The sequence below is a fragment of the Athene cunicularia genome (assembly GCF_003259725.1).
Source record: "Athene cunicularia isolate RWA chromosome 2 unlocalized genomic scaffold, athCun1 chr2_part1, whole genome shotgun sequence".
Classification (NCBI taxonomy): domain Eukaryota; kingdom Metazoa; phylum Chordata; class Aves; order Strigiformes; family Strigidae; genus Athene; species Athene cunicularia.
In genome coordinates this window covers 24,803,889-24,822,089 of record NW_020799095.1, presented here as the reverse complement: position 1 = coordinate 24,822,089, position 18,201 = coordinate 24,803,889, and the positions used below count along the sequence as shown (strand labels likewise).

General features: G+C 37.8%; 1 protein-coding gene across 1 annotated transcript in view; it reads left to right on the top strand.

Moving 5' to 3' along the window:
• Positions 1 to 18,201, top strand: part of NXPH1 (neurexophilin 1) — a 45,334-nt gene that overhangs the window by 7,661 nt on the left and 19,472 nt on the right. The window contains exon 2 of the mRNA XM_026843167.1: positions 14,314 to 14,472. The gene's annotated coding sequence lies outside the window, so the exon portion shown is untranslated. The remainder of the gene's footprint in view (positions 1 to 14,313; positions 14,473 to 18,201) is intronic.

Below are 18,201 nucleotides of genomic sequence, written 5' to 3'. Positions count from 1 at the left end.
AATCATTCCATATTAGGGGATGATAATATCTCCTCTCTGTATCAGAGACTTATTGGCCACCATGTCTTTAATCAAAATTGTTACAGTGAGAAATATTTTATTAAGTAATATCTCCCTTTTCCAATGAAGTTTTATTTTCTCAAATTTTTTCTACCATTGTTGAACAAGCATTGGTCATGTTTCTACTTTTTTTCCCTGCAGACTATACTGCTACTGAAATTAAATCTCTGAAAGAAGGTTTTTCCTCATACTGAGGAAAAAGTATCCCTTGCATTTATTCATGGGAATATTACAAATTTTGTCCCTTTAGATGATTTTTGCTAATTGCACAAATATTACCGGTAAAGTTGACTTTCATTAGCCATTCCTGAAGAACTGTCTTAGTCTTTTCAGAACAACCCCCATTTCCTCAGTCTCTATTAAAGACTACAAATGAATGCTATCTTTTAGATGGAATTCCAGTGATAAAGGGCCTCACCACCTTTTTCTAACAAAATTATTCCACATTGATAGTTACAATGGACTCTCTCAGGTCTCAAACTGAAAAAACCCACAACCTTCTAATGAGTTGCTCACTATTACTTCTAATAAAAATGTCAAGCCTTAATTATACTGCTTTCCAGTATTCTTTCTCATTTACCATTTGAGTTCGAAATAGTAGTCTTCAGATATCTTAGTAGCTGCTTTCCCACACCGCTATTCTCTGCAGGTCTACCTATTTAGGCCCATTTTTAATACACTTCTAACCTCACAGATGTAAGAATCACCTGTGAACTTCATTAGCAAATTATTAAGACCTACTTCAAGATCAATGCTCTGATGTAATACAAAAGAAATAGTTTATGGTTCTTTTCTGACTGATTTCTGGTGTACTTTCATCCCCATTTGATGTGTTTATTCTTACTCTACTTTTTGTTTGAAGTAATTTTGCCTGTTTTAGATCACATGTGAGTAGTGCTCCACAGTAGTGTGTTTTATGAATAGGAGTGGATGAGATGATACTTAATTGCACATTTTACTAAAATTGAGCTAATGAGATGATTGCATTAACTCATTTGGAAATACTAAGTAACAAGTGGTAGTGGTACTTATAATTAATCCTCAGGTAAAGATTTAAGTATGCCATTAAAAAATGAATAGGTACTTTATTCATAGGGCTGGGAACTGATATAAAGGAGTTGTTTCCTGTAAATGTCTAAATATCACTAAAAGGCAAAGTGATTTGCTTGGAGTTAGAACAAATCGATAACAGAGTTTCACACTGTTGCTAGTAAATACACACTATTTCCATTTAGTTTCCTGTTATTTCTTGTACGTTTTCCAGGTAGCAGGCTAATATGCAGTTGGAATTACCAGCTTGTAGGTTTAATCTATTCCTTCTGCATCCTTTCATTCTCCCCCAGATATTATTATTTTAAAAAAGATTTTATGTTGTGTACCCTTTGCTACTCTTATACTCTAGAACATCTGATGGCTCATTGCCAAGAGAAGGCAATTAACTTCCTGTTATCATAATTTCCCCTTTCACATTTTGAATTTGCAAATTTCCAGAACTTTTAGTTTATCCAGTCATCATACTTTAAACTTACTCTCTACCCATTCTCTAGCATGTCCTGATGTTTCATCTCCCTGTTTTAGATCTTTTCCATCTGCTGTCTTTGTGGAAGAGAAATGTGGTCAACTCAAAGACTTTTTTAAAGTTATGTAAGATGTGTTGAACCCATTATAAGATGCAAGTTGTAAATTAAATATAGAACCTCTTCAGTGATGCAAATTGTATATGGATATCCAAGAGGCACATAGAAGGCCAATTAAATAATTGAAAGCAAATGAATAATAAAACAACACAGAAATATAAGAATAATTTTACATATAATTGTAAACATCATGTTTAATTATTACTTTTTTCCAGTGATAAGTATTATATATATATAATGTCTTTTTACATATAGAGAAGATGAGGAAGATAAGTTAGATGAAACACAGAAAACTGGATGGTAAAGGATCAGGCATAAAATTAAGAGTCCTAGTAACTTGCTTTTAGGCTTCAATCAACAGGTGTTGCTGCCCTGCAGCTAATTGCAGAGTGTATTTGAACCAAGTACAGGCCACTACAAGGTCTATAATTTAGTGTGACTGCTATACATTTAAGAGATAAATGAAAGGGAGTTGCAAAGCTGTCTAATTCTGAGCTTCTGCCCAGAAAAAAGTTCAAGAATACTTAGATGTTGTTTGTATAAACTACGAATCCATTTTAGGACTATCCATCTTGTGTGCTTGATTCCTTGTTCTCTCAGGGTAATCTGCCCCCAAAGTCAGGCAGTATTTCTCATGCTATACATTCTTGTGCCCTTTTCCCAAGGGAAGCTACTCTTGAAATCTCTCTCTCTCTCTCTCTCTCTCTCTCTCTCTCTCTCTCTCCCTCTCACTATTGCTCTTGATGTTAGAAATGAAAATAATAAACCCATTTCTTCTTGCTCCTATTGTTGACCTGCTCTTGTAACCCTCAGGATGGTGTACCTCAGTGCTTCCCAACCGCTAGTATTAAAAATCACCATTGCAAATGAAACAATTATTTCCTTCCAAATTCCTTTGGACTGAAAAAATAAACAGGTTTTTTATAGCATTTTTTACATCTTTGAAGGCTGTTACCAGACTCAGCCATCATCCATAGTTTTTCTAGACTAAGTAGTCTCAGTTCATATAGCATGTTTGACTGAATTCCTATGACTGCTCTAAAACTTGTCTACCCTTTCAAGTGTGAAACGCCAAATAAAACAGAGTATTCTGGCTCATGTCTTACCAGCAGTGAGCAAAGGAGAATATTATTAATACTCTTCTATTTCTTTCTGCATACTAGAAACGGTGTTGTATGCAATACCAATATCATAATTACTTTTCATTGTTTATCACTACGATTGTTTATCACTACAATTGTTTATCACTACTGACTACGTTGGTTATGCTGACTACAACTTGATTTTGCAGTAATGCTGGCTAACCTGTAATTCTACATTTTCTATTTGTGCATTTGATTTTCTCTGCCTAAGAGAGTATTTAAACTGGTAAACTGCAGTAAGATAGGGTAAAAAATTACAGCACACTGGCTTCTCTATGCCAGATTCCCCTGTGGATACCTGTAGCCTGCACTGATGTCAGCTCTGTGCAACATGTGGAATAGACACCACCATGCAGAGCTATACCTACTGCTTAGCAAGCATGTCAACATGACAAGTTTGTATGCAGCAGCAAGTGTACTGTAAATTCATGCTTTAGTTTGCTGTACTAACCTGCTTGTGTAGACAAGCCCCAAGTGTAGTACTCTGCACTTTTCTCTGTTGGATTTCCTGTTATGGATTTCACACCATTCCCCCATTTATCAAGATGATTTTGGTATTCAATAATGTATCTCTCTCCTCCTCTTTTTCCTTTCAAAGTTACAACATCAGCTCTTCATAGTCTTTAATGATATTGTAAATCATTGCAAGATGGCACAGGTGGAGTCTTAACATTGCCAGAATAATCAAATGGCATTTTTACAGTTACAGTTTTTGGATTACAATTACACAAGTTTAAAAAAATGATTAATTGGGGACTAAACAGAAGACTCACCAGATTATTCATCTGAAAAGATAACTTCATGTGTTGAGGCAATGAGGTAGTTTTTTCATTTATCTGCTTTTGGGAAGAATGAAGGTCATAAAATGTAAACCGTAAGTAGATTTTTGTGTATAAAGTCAAAGCAGAAAAGAGCTAGCAGCACTTAAGAAAGGTCTAAGTTCTTCTCACATTAATGAATGAAATCTCTAGAGGATATCTGTAGTTTCTTTGGAATTTATGCTGACAGATTCTAATCGATTACAAGTAGCCATTACCTCTAGTCTGTTAGTATGTAAGTGTTAAAAATACAATTTATCCTGGATCAGAAGTTCTAGTTTGGGGAAACGGCTTTTGTTTAAGACAAGTTCCTACATTTTAATGGGTACCCCATGCCTAAGAGAACCTATGCAAGGTTGCATTATATGTTAATACTATCTCCTCATCAAAACAAGGATTTTAACCTTTATAAATCTGATTTCATTTTGCACATCATTAAATATTGGTCATTTAGTTTTAAACTGCATTTGATACTTCTTTATAAAATTTTAACTACAAATATTTAGAAGACAAAATTCACCTACTGCTACATTGTTTTGCTATTAGCTGTCAGCTTTCTCTTCACCTGTTTCTAATGTCCTATCATAACTTGTGGACTAGTTTCATGTGAAAACAAAGGTGCTGATTTATTTGGTTACTTGCAGGCAGATACAGACTTTGCCAGTGCTCTGACTGGAATGGATATGAGGAGGTAACCATATAGCTGCATTAACAACTCTTGTGCTAATAAACCTTTGTGAATGGTTTTAAAAGCGAGAAGAATACTGAGGTGATGCAGTTACACAGCTTTTCATCTGGAGGGAGGTAAGTTCACAGGATAAATAAAGTCAGTTCAAGCCTGGCAGTAAAAAAATACTTGAACAAATTTGTGGAGCCTCAATGGGAGTGATTTCATTTAACACGGGTCTTGTTTCTGCAGATTGCTGGTAAAAGAGGTTTTCTGTTTCTTTTTCTCCTGGCCTGTTGTCTGCAAACAGCCTTATCTTTTTCTCTGAATCAGATCTCATGACAACTGCAGTGTAAGTTGAATCAGCCCTCAGTCCTTTCTTTCCTTCAGAGAATCAAACAGGGTTCATCCTCACTATCCCTGTGAGAACTATCTGGTTACAACACTTGCCTAGATAGTGGAAGATGTGAATTCAGTTGTCTACACTGTCAACTTCCCCACTGTAGTTGCATTTTCTAAGCCTATGAATCCTCTTTTCTGTTCTGTGTGCTCTGAAAACGCCTACCAAATCAAATGCGTCCAAGGATTCAAGAAGAGATATGTCTCAGGCTGAAGCATAAGACAGGTATTCAAATGTTAATTGTGGTCAGTATTTAGAAGCTTTCATGTGTCCCGGAGTTTTATTATTAAAAATTGTGGGAAGTGTAGTTTTTATCTCCTCTCCTGTTAGACAACAGCTGAACAAATATGATTTTGTCCTGAAGTCTTTTGAGGAACGGGGTCTGGATATTCAAGGCCAGTCATCATCTAAACAAGAATTTTGTAAAATTTTGTGTTCAGTGTCATAAGGACAAGCTTGATGGTCTTCAAGGTGCATTTGTCTTTCAGTAAACCTAACCTCTACAGCTTAATTAAACAGAGTAAAAATGATTTACATTGCAGTGGAGGGCAGTGTCTCTCTCTATTTACTTGTTCACTGATTAGTCAATATATTCAGAGTTTATTTGCAGTGTTCACTGCTAGAATTAAAATACCAATTATTCTCAGTTACTTCACAGCCTGACCAGCATAAATGGGCTCATTTCCTCCAGAAATTCTGCCAGAGGTGGATTCTTCCACTCTTTAATTATTTATATTTTTGTTGTTGTTAGTCCTGTTAACCATCAGCCTAAGCAGGGGGCAGTATGGAACCCTGTCTTTCCAAGGACTATGCTATGGGCAGGAGACAACGACTGCTGAACACCTCTTCTGTGTGGCACCATATCAGCTCTTGCATCCATAGTGTCTTCTCACTCATGATGCTTCCTGCTGTTCAAGAAAGGTAGTACTACCTCCATTTCCTACCCATGGCCTTTTCTGCATGCCCTGTGGGAAGATCCTCACACTTTCTTCTGTCCCCTTCACCACTACTCTAGACAATTATGTAAGGGCCTTTATTGCACGTATTCCACTTGAAGAAAAACCACTCTGCTAAGAGATGATGACATTTCTAAATCTACAATTACAGGTCATAGTTTTGAAGTTTGTGAAAAGAGCTATTGAAGACCATCATCATTACCAATCTGTTCTTTGTAGGTTTGAACTATCAGATGACCTTAGTGTATTGAAAAAATCATGCAGGAACAATCTGAATCATGAAGAGTAGTTTGGAAGGTCTGGAGACTGAAAATAAATTGCTGGTTCTAAGAGATTTGACTGTAAACTGTCTGCCTGCCAATCATTTGAAGCAACCTAACTGAACATCATCTGCAAATGGGTACAGTGTTATATTTAAGAGTTGATATTTTCTTTTGTGTGTATTTTCAACTATGAAATGAGATATCATGCTCTAACATTTCACTGTTCAGGCAAGTCACATTGCATCATTTTCACAGAGATCATAGTTACAAGGTCAAATTTACACTTTGAGGGATTCAAGTCTTCTAAGTATTCATTTTGGATGAGTGTTTGGTCTGTATTTCCTGTTATTCTTTGCTTAAATAAAAGTAATGACATGATTTGAATTATTCAGTTTTGGAGATGTCTCAGATAAATACCTGACTGTTCATGTGATACCTAACTTCAAGCCCACTGAAATCTGTGACAAATTTCACATTGGTATCACTGAATTTTCTGTCAGGATTTTAGTGAATATTACTACAACCCAAAGACGTCACAGAATACATAAAGGTCTTTCTGTCACATAGACTAAAATTACTGAATCTTCTCAATGAGATGGACAAGATAGCTGAATCAGTCTTTCCTTCTTCTGTTTCTGAGAGGCAAGATCTAGTCAGTGGATATATTACTTGGTGGTTTGTCTTCCTCATCTTCAAAACTAAACACCTCTTCATCCCACTCCCAGGAAACATAAAGAGTGTGGTCTTGATACTGCAGCAGGTACAGTCCTACAAAAAGTTCTATCTCCCTTCAGACCATTGCAAAAAGAGGAATGGAACTCTTGATTTTTTACATTTGTCATATAATTATTTATTGCTTACTGTTTATAACTTACTGTTTACATAACTGAATATGTGATCCCAGCCATTGTGCAACCACAAATACAGACAGTCCCTGTGCCAAAAACTAGCTAAACTGAGACAGGAGCTTGAAGATGGGTATTATGGATGATAAAAGGGAAGGTTAGGGAGGAAGAGGAAGAAAAGGAGCTATGGAGATACTGCCTAGTATCTCAAAACTAACCAAGTGCTGCTGCACCCTATTGCTAAGACAAAATGTATATCTCATAAGTGTACTCTGAGCTGGTCTCATTAAACACCTGATACCTTGTAGGCTTGTAAAATGAAAGCTTCAAGGACAAGCATAGGGGTATATAGTAATGCAACACTCAAGAGAGAGCAGTAGAATAACTGTGAAAAAGAAATCCAGCATGAGAGCAAGATAGAAGAAAAAAAGATCATAAAACCTGCAGTATTTACAGGGAAGATTTCTGTACTAAGCTCCATCATATAGTGCAGATAGACCCTTGTTTCTAAGCCTCTTTTGGTTTCACCTTACAGGTCTTCCTGTCCAAAGAGGAAGACATATCTGAGTGTCTTTTTTTTTTTTTTTTTCTTTTTCTCTGTAACTTAATTACTAAATGCCCTGATCTGACTGGAAGCTGAACTGAGTTTTGTTGCAGTAAGGGACTGTGCAGAGCTCTACTGCCCATATTCCAGATTCAGCTTGATTTTCTCTACCACAGGATACGGCAGTCTTCTGAAATCCTTTTCTGACATGTTTTACCATATCTTTGCACCTGGATAACATGAAACTTCTTGCCACCAAAGACTCCTAAAGGCCACCTCAAGGTTAGATATTTGCTCTGTTGAGTACAACAGTACCTCAGGAATTGTCTAAATGGTCAGATGTTACCACTTGTATATTACCCTTTCCAGTCCTCTGAGCTGTTCAGACTGGCTCATACCAGTAAACGCATCTGAGAAGCAAGGATTGTTAGCAGGGCACAACCATACACAGACCTGTCTAAATGGCTTTGAAGTCTCAGTTAGCTTTCATGACTCCAGCTTGAAGCTGGTGCTTAACAGTCACTGGCCGCCCATGGAGACTGGCCATAAGTTTTAAAATGTTTACCCTAAGGATTTATGAACTTGAAGAACAGACTTGCAACATTATCTTCCAGAGCACCTTTCTATCAACTTCCAGCAATGTGTCATTACTCAGGTGAGATATGAAATAAACTAATTCCCTTAAAATCTATGCCGTTGAATCTACTCTACATGTAGTAAAAAATGCTCGACTACATGAAAGGACTCAGAATTATTATTTTTTTTTCAGATCAGATATCTGCTACCAGACCTGCTTTCTTTATTGACATACAGAAGCTGCATGAAATGCCAATCAACTTTTGTATCTATGAACTGCTGGATATTGCGGTTCACTGACTACTTGAGTTATTCTGGGGTAATTTGGCACATATCATGTAGAAAATATGGTAAAATGCTCGCTCATGGTTTTTCTACATGTTTTTTTTTGTTGTTGTTGTTGGTTTGGTTTTTTGTTTTTTTTTTTCAGAGCAATGTAATTTTCTTTTCTGAATTCTACTTACACTAAACTTGCTGTCTATTACCCATTGCAGTCCTTGAGATTATCTGAAGTTTTAGTACATTTTGTGGCAGAAACCATTACAAAGCCTGAAAACATTTCAATCATTTAGGTATATCCAGACAACTTCAAGTGATTTTCTTCTAATGCAAGTTTTCTCTTTCATAGCCCTAAAGAACGTTTGATATGTTTTTTTGACAGCATCCTAATATTAATGTGTAGTAGAAGAGCTGCCGTGAGTGAGTATACTGTCAGTTTTGTAAAAGCATTCAGCACAGCCCACATTTGGGTCTGTATTTTTGATTCACAGTGTCTAAATACTCCATTTCCATTGAAAATCATCTTTATAAAACATATTTCAGTTCATTTCACACTGTGTTAATTGTGTAACACACTGTAACCATTACCTTTTACCAGCCACAGTTGCTCATCTAATGGGAAATTATGACTTTAACAAGGAATTATTAGATCTGTTTGATCTGAGAATGCACATGTGGACAATGGGGGCTGCTGGCTGGAACATGCACCATTTTCTCCCCCTGTGAGTACATAATTGAATTACAAGTCTAATTTTAGGAAGAAAAAAAGTGTCAGTTAGCCTTATGTTTTGTAGCTAGCCCTGCTGTTTGGCAAATTTTATTTAATATTGCTAAATAAATATGGGGCATTTACTGATACCTCAAGGCTAGTATAAAATATGTCAGATTTTCTACATGTAGCAGGTAGACAAAACTTTTTTTCTTGTAAGTTAAAAAAATTGTGAAGTATTTTTTTATTAAATACTGGTTCATCTTTAAAATTTGATACTGGGGGGTTCAGCATTTCAGAGTCTTTTACTACAAACATGAGGAATAGATGCAAATCAGAAAACAGTTTTTTTCAACAGTATTGCTTTAAACAAAGTGTTTCGGTTTTTGTTGCTTGGGGAACTGAGAGACAGTCCTGGTGAGAGACAGACATCTCTTGGAAACATAAACCCTGAATGTACCATAAACTCCACCATTGCCATCTATTCTTTATTGGTGGAATAGTTATTATTTTTATTCTGGAAATTGAGAAAGAGAAGTGAAATGCCACTTTAAAATAACTTGGTAAGGAGTAGTCCAGTTTTCATAAGTCACCGAGAGACATGGGAGTTTTGGGGTATCTACCCTGTACTCCTGTGAGCAGAAAAGTGAGCTCTCCCATTTGGCAGCTGCTATACCAGTCTCATCAGGGTTCTTAGTCCAAGCAACCATCCCGTTCTGAGAGGGTAAATACACTTATTGGAGTGAACCTATACTGATGTGACTATCTCAGGACCTCTGTGAAACATCCCATCACAAGTTATAGCTGTAGCCCTAAGTCTCCTTGACAGTAATTTACTAGGGCTTTTCAAAGTAATTCAGACTCCCAGAACAACAGATTGGTGCTTAGATTCATCGTACTGGCACTGCTGCTGTTTTCACAGCTATAACCACAACCTAACTTCCCAGGTGTCCAATTCAGTTATGTGTCTAGTCTCTTGCAACTGACGGCTTCAGAGCAACCAAAGCACTGCTGCAATTTTCCTTACTGATTAGCTGTTCAGAGCTGTAGTTCCAGCCTTGAGGCCTTGAAGTTGGACTGTTACAGAAGTGGGAATATCTAATTTGTGAATGATATGTAAATCACATAAAGTGCCTAACGGTTTCTATCCTGTAAACTCTGTAACAGAAGGGCCAGATTAAAGTCCCTAGCAGCTGGAACATCTGCATAAACAACAACCAAGTGACACCAGCTGTGTGTGAAAGGGGTATTGTAAATGGGAAGAGAGATTGAGAAGCCTAATTTCATGTGAAAACCACAGTGGGACAAGTTATCTGTCTTGGTGTTATCAGATCCAGTTCCTTAGTCCTTCCACTCCCTGCTCCCCCTCTATGTGGTAGATCCTGGAAACCTATGTAGTAGCTTAGTCAAATCTGCCTAGGACTACTGAGAGCATGTTTGATCAGCTAAAAGACCCCTAAATCATTCTAAAAATGAGGCCTAAAGACTTGTATAAAGGATTCTGCTGCCACAAATTAACATGTCCTTAGGTGCTTCTGTGGATGTCTTCTGGCCTAACTGCAAGGCAGCCTAGGCTGACTAGGCTTTCAGGTCAGTGTAGCTCACGGAAGTAGTGCTCAGCAGATGTGGACCTTGTAGCATCATGAAGTTTCAAGATGTCAAGTTACTTCTGTGAGGTCAGATGTAGCTGAACTTGGGCATTGCAGGCCCACCAAAGGATGATACTGCTGAACTGTGAGCCCAGTTTTTTGTGACTCCCGTTTTGTCATTCCTCCCACCACCCTGGTTTCACAAGCCTGTATTTGCCAAAACTGGTCTTGAAAGGCCTTAAATACTTTAGATGCTTTCCAATAAGAATGTGAGATACCTGAGTCACAGAGTCAGAATCACCAAATGGTTGAGATCAATGGGACCCCTGGAAATCATCTTGTCCAACCCTGCTCAAGCAGGGTCACCTAGAGCACGTTGTCCAGGACCAGGTCCATATGGCTTTTGAATATTATAAAGGATATAGATTATAAAATCTCTCTGGGTGACCTGTGTCAGTGCTGCATCACCCTCACAGTAAAAGTGTTTCCTGATGTTCAGACAGAACCTTCTGTGTTTCAGTTTGTGCCCACTGCTTCTTGTCCTGTCACTGGCACCAGTGAAAAGAGCCTGGCTCTGTCTTCTCTGCAGTCTCCATTCAGATACTTACGCACTCTGACATACCACCAGAGCCTTCTTCAGGCTTAATAGGCCCAGTTCTACTAATATGAAGGATGCTCCAGTCCCTTAATCATCTTTTTGGGCCTTCAGTGGTCTGTCTCCATCATGTCCATATGTCACTTGTACTGGGGAACTCAGAACTGGATGCAGTACTCTAGGTGTGTCCTCATTAGTGCTGAACAGAGGAGAAGGATCACATCTCTTGGTCTACTTGCATCACCCCTCCTAATGAAGCCCAGGACCCTTAGTCTTCTTTGCTGCAAGGTTGAAGTCACTTACATTCTTACAAAAATGTAACCAAAGGTAGACAAAATGCACTGTTTTTTCACTTCTTGTCTAACCTTCTAAGCCCAAATAATTAAATATTGTTGTGCATATTTTTTCTTTTTTAATTTCAAACCAGCTGAACTCGGTCTTGCACTCAGGGAAAAACAAACAGAAATCAAAGCTTGTGTTTAACCTCAGACAGTACTACACTCTGGTGTACCTTTACATGCCAGGGTGGTTCCATTTACTTCAGTGGCACTAGCCTTATATGGATAAGGCCTCCAGAGTATAAGAAATTACTCCATCCTCTCTTAGCCTTCTTTATCTAGACCTATGTGTAAATAATGACTAGCAATGCATTCTGAAAGTTGCTACGTTATTATCTGAATCTTATTTAATCCTCAATATGTGTTTGCAGCAGAATTTGACTCATTTCAGCAGACCTAAAACGTCTACATCTGTTCAATATCAAACATTTCTGATTTTCAGTGCCCCAAGATGTGTACAAAATGAAAGTTTGATAAAAATATAATCTATGTATCTCAATAGCTTATATACAAAAGTCTCAAGTTAGATGTATAAAATTATACCTTCTGATATCGAGTCTGTTTTTCAGTATGGCAAGGGTCTCACACCCACCTTGTAAACTGTGTTGGAGGTTACTAGTATTGACCATTCATGAAATGCTGTGTGAAAATAAAGTATTTGACATTTCCATATTTAGTGAAGGCAGCAGTTAGTGAAGTCAAACTACCTCATTGTTCTCTTCCAAGGCTAATATGTTATCTTTTGAATATAAAGACAGTACAAAGTCATTCTGTATCCAGGAAGATACTGTATTTTTCTCTCAAATTGGTATTATTTTGATTCCTCTCTCACTCTCTATATTGGCTTTAAGATTCACTGCCTTTTAGAATATGCTATCAGAAATGTCATTGCATTTCTAGGCAGCTTAATGGAAATATTTTTTGTAGCTTTGATTTTTCTTCATTACACTGTTATTTATTTAGCTTATATGATGGAACACCAATAAATTGAACTTTGCTCATATTCCATATCACTTTGGTTTGAATTACAATGCTTAAACCTCCCAGTAAGCAAAAGCAAAACTGGAGAGATTACATCTTTGATAAGATTACAATCCCCTCTTGTAAGTAATATTAAAATTGACTTTCTGAATATAATCAAGAATTTGTCTGGTTATCTTTAATTGATCTCCCTAGAAAGATAGTACAGACTGCAAATGGAATTGCAGTCCATTACAAATCAAAGCAATAATATAAAATCAGAGTGTAAAACAAAATGGTAATTTCTGCCTATCTTGGACCTCAGAAGTTATAACTTTAACTGACAGGAGATGTCATCTCCTGTTTATGGAAATGGTAAATAAAGTGAGACATCTAGGACAAGACAAAATGACATATTCAATGTCAAGATGTTGAAAAATATTTTCCTTCTTTGTGGATGTGGTAGGCTTAATAAACCAATGAAGAATATCTGGAACAAAAGTAACGTTTCCATAAATGTTGTCTTAGGCATTACCAATCACAGTGGATTCAAGATATTTAAATTTCATTGCCACCTTTATTTAAGATCATTCCAGTCCTCTAATTTTAGCCTTCTGCTGCATTTTCTGCAAGGCCCGGGCTCCAGCTATTTAAAAAGTTTGAAATCAGTTAGATCAGTGGCTTATAGATAGGTGTTTCAAAAGTCCTTCAAGGTCCCTTCTCTTATGAGGCATGTGAGCAACTCTGTAGTCCTTGCATTCATCACCTGTCTGAATGTGGTTCACGATACACAGGTGTTGATCCCAGCATGTCCTTGTAGCCTTGGATGTATTTGGTCAACTCTTGGTGTTCTCAGTTCATCATTTCTTAAAGATTGAGCAGGGCCTCTGGTCATGGAGCATACCTGTTCCTGGGAGACTGTTACATACTACACCTCAGCATGCCATTTTGATTTCTTCAGTCTTCTGTTTTCCAGTTATTATTTCTTCATGTGTACCCATACATACATATAGAAGTTATTTATACACATTCATAGAGAAGGAGTGATATTTCTTCTTCACTAAAACTTGGCTACTTCGATAAGTGTGTATAAGGAAGATGGTGAAGTGGTTTTCCTCTGCAGCCTGCCAAGAAGTGATAACCAGGTTCATGAAATAACTTTCAACAGTACTGACACTTTCTGCAGATGCTTTTTATGCTAAATCTCTCTAGTGAAGTCTCTGACAGGTTGAAATATATAAGTAGTTTTACCTGTATGTTTATGTTGAAATTCCTGTGACTGCATCTTGGTAAGTCACTCTTTTGTAGGTTATGAAATGGTTGCTTCAGTTATTTAATGTCTTTGTCTTATGCTGTGTGTTGGTGTGTGTGTTTAGGTATATAAGATCATAAGGAAATATGTGTAAATACATGGTGAAATTATCTTTGATTAGTAGTACATTTACAATGATTAAACGTCATCTCATTGCAAATAAGTCAAAATACTTAAATATTTGGTGCAGTATGTTAATGACCTGTGCTACTTGATCACTTAAACTCCACAGACCTGGTCCCCTACTGTGTTAGGTATTGTTGCAAACCATTAAAACATCTGAATAAGAACTTTCTTCTTCTGCCCATATAGTGATGTTTCTCCATGGATAAAAACAGGACTATTGTATCTCCATACAATTACAAGTACACTGCAACTACACAAATTGCTCTATATCATATTTCATATTTCTGTTAGATATAGCATTAAAGAATCATTAGAAAATTCAGGATGGAAGGAGCTTTCTGTTCATCTTTAACTATGAGCTCAGTCCAAGATACTCAGGGATTTATCCAGTTGATTGTTTAAAATTTCCAAGGCTAGACACAGTACAACTTCTCTGGGCAAACTATTCCAATCCTTAGTTGCCCTCATGATATTTTTTTTTATTTCCTTACATCTAGACTGAACCACTGTTATTTCAACTTATGTCTGTGTCATCCTTCCACCATGTACCTCTGTGAAGAGCCCTTTTTGATGCCCTCCTTGTAGGTTTTGGCATTCAGGTTCCCCCAGAATCCACCTCTTCTCCAGGCTGAACAAGCTCAGTTCCTTTTGTGGCAGTAAGCTGAATTTTTATAAACAGTCATGACATTCTTGCACAGAAATCTGTCGAAAATATAATTTCTATATTATTTGACCAAAAAGTCAAAGGGGGGCTTTTGTGGAGCCTGTGTATACCTGGTTGTTACGAGGTTCATACTGACATTGAATGCAATGTGCTAAAAAGTCAAATATTGGTAAAATAAATATTTGTTGTTTTTTTTTTTTTTTCAGTAAAGGAAGAGTTGAGGGAGAAGTTCATAATAGTGAGAATGGAAAGTTTTTTGGTTTATTGCTTCTTATACTTATGAAAGCCATGAAATTACAGAGAGTAACATAGCTGACAGCTATGATTACCATCCAGAAAGAACAAAAGGATCTTTATAAGATTATTCTGAGTCACAGGAAAGAGGTGAAATCCGTACCTGAATGGCTGACAGCCATTACAAGTCTGTGAAGTCTTACATGATGGAAAAACTCTTCTTAGATGTAAGAAACAGCATTTGCCACAGTTCCTCTATAAGGCTCCTTCTGGAGAGTTTTGAGACAAATTGCAAACTGCTTGAGCTGGTCAGATACCCTTCCAAATCTTTTCAGATCTTAATCTAAAATGATTGTTCAGCAAATATAGTTATTCCTTTCTGATTCACTAACAGACAATCTAACACTGATTATCCAAATCAATTCATAATTATTTCAAATATTTTTTGAAACAAATTACTTGATGTCCAAACCAATTTTCACTCTGTACAAAACACACAGAGAAAACAATCTCTGCCTTGAAGAGGTCAGGATCAAATCTAAGATGGGGCACAATGAATGCAATAAACAAGTCAGAGAGAAGAAAAAATTGAAAGGATAGGGGTGAAAAAGTTTAATAGTTTCATGGCTTGCCACACACATACAGAGAACTTGGTAGTTACAAATCATGTAGAAGTTTTGCCTTGTTTTATGTGCCTGGCTAGAAGGTTTATTTCATGTCAGTATGTAAACAAGCTGATGCAGGTAAAAGTGCTACATGTCAATCCAAAGGTTCTGGATTTCATCTGTGAGAAAAGTGTAGCTACAGTTTTTTCATTTACTGGGTTCATAAACCATGAAGACTTTCAAGGGTTCTGAATGTTAACATTGGATACAAACTATAGAATTTATTTAATGCTGTAAAAGTACTTGAATTTTATCTCCATCTGCATTACTCTAGTCATCTGTTACATTGGACAACTTTGTTTTTAGTGTTGTCAATATCACACTGTAAAAACCACAGCTCAGTGCAGTTCTTGTGTTTTTCTCTGTTCTCACATATAAATTGGCTATGTTTTTTTCTTTAAGATCTATACAATGAACGAGGCTTTTCTATACAAGGTGTACTAAATTAGTTTTGTATCTTTGGTCTGTCAATACCTTTAAAAAGAACATTCCACTTTTGCTTTCGCATTTCAATGAACTGTTTGTAGAATCACCTCTTGTGGTCAAATAACTTCCAACGTGAGTGATGACGTTTTTGTTTTCCATGTTAATCTCAACCTTTATCAGAAACCTGAAAGTGTACATTCAATTAGAGAAGATGAAAGACCCTACAATGGACATTCCAAACTCCTAATGGCAGTTTCTGTGTCTACAGTTTAACTCAAGAAATTAAAACACATTCTATTAAAACATGCTTGCCAAAATCTTAAAAGATTAAACAATACAAAAGGCTGGGGGAAGATAATAACATTCAAGGTTTCTGGCAAATGACTGGGGTCAAATTAGGCTGAAGATATAACATTCAGTGGGAACAACAGAAAACATTACCTTTCCAGTTAGAGAAAGGAGAATAAGGACTGCTCAGACCCATATATTTTCACATGTGATATTATTAGATTTCTTAACTGAGTAATCATAAAAACAACAAAAAAGGGCATGCTATTTCCTTTCAATAAGTAATAAAGATCTTTTAAGCTAGTCAGTAAAAGAAGATGACTCAATAATAATGGTAAGATTAAAAAAAAAAACAAAAACAAAAAACACAACAGGTTTATGATTTATAATTTTAAAGGAGAACATTCAAGTCTGAAAGTAATCTGGACAGAGAAATCTCAGAGGAACCTTAGCATCTGCAGTCAAAATGCAAAAACTATCTTGTATTGATAGCTTAAATAAAGACCTATAGGAAAGAACTGAATTCAGGTCTATATGAATGAATATCATCTCCAAAATGGAGTAAATGCATATTGCACAAGAGAAAAATTTTAGATTTAAACATAAAATAAATCCATAAAAATCAAGTAAAGAATTAAAAATATTTTACCACATGTAGCACCATAATTATTAAAAAAATTACTGACTTGCTGATGTGATCTCAGTAGTACATTGCATAAAAGATTCTGGGAATATTTTAGAGAAACAAAAAATCGAAGGACAGCAGAAAAAAGGATAATATACTGAAATGAATTTTCACAGAATCACAGAATCATCTAGGTTGGAAAAGATATTTAAGATCACCTAGTCCAACCATTAACCAAACACTGACAGTTCTGAACTACACCATATCACTCAGCTGAGTGTTATGGTGTAGTTCAAAACTGTTGACCCGACTCTGAAACACCTCCAGGGATGGGGACTCCACCACCTCCCTGGGCAGCCCATTCCAATGCCTAACAACCCGTTATGTTAAGAAATACCTCCTAATATCTAGTCTAAACCTTCCCTGATGCAACTTGAGGCTATTACCTCTTGTCCTATCGCTTGTTACTTGGTTAAAGAGACTCATCCCCAGCTCTCTGCACCCTCCTTTCAGGTAGCTGCAGAGGGCGATGAGGTCTCCCCTCAGCCTCCTCTTCTCCAGACTAAACCCCCCCAGTTCCCTCAGCCGCTCCCCGTACGACCTGTGCTCCAGACCCTGCACCAGCTCCGTTGCCCTTCTCTGGACACGCTCGAGTCATTCAATGTCCTTTTTGTAGTGAGGGGCCCAAAACTGAACACAGGAATCGAGGGGCGGCCTCACCAGTGCCGAGTACAGGGGTCAGATCCCTTCCCTGTCCCTGCTGGCCACGCTATTGCTGACACAAGCCAGGATGCCATTGGCCTTCTTGGCCCCCTGGGCACACTGCTGGCTCCTGTTCAGCCGGCTGTCAATCAACCCCCCCAGGTCCCTCTCTGACTGGCAGCTCTCCAGCCACTCCTCCCCAAGCCTGTAGCGCTGCTGGGGGTTGTTGTGGCCCAAGGGCAGCCCCCAGCATTTGGCCTTATGGAAACTCCTCCAGTTGGCCTCAGCCCATGGCTCCAGCCTGTCCAGGTCTCTCTGCAGAGCCTCCCTGCCCTCGAGCAGATCAACACTCCCACCCAACCTGGTGTCATCTGCAAACTGACTGAGGGTGCACTCGATCCCCTCGTCTAGATCTCCAATAAAGATGTTAAACAGGAGTAGCCCCAACACCGAGCCCTGGGGGACACCACTCGTGACCGGCCACCAACTGGATTTAACTCCGTTCACCACAACTCTCTGGGCCCGGCCATCCAGAGTTTTTTACCCAGAGAAGCGTGTGCCCATCCAAGCCACGAGCAGCCAGTGTTGCCAGGAGAATGATGTGGGAAACGGTGTCAAAGGCCTTGCTAAAGTCAAGGTAGACAACATCCCCAGCCTTTCCCTCATCCAATAAGCAGGTCACCCTGTCGTAGAAGGAGATCAGGTTTGTCAGGCAGGACCTGCCTTTCATAAACCCATGCTGACTGGGCCTGAGCATCTGGTTGTCCCGCAGGTGTTGTGT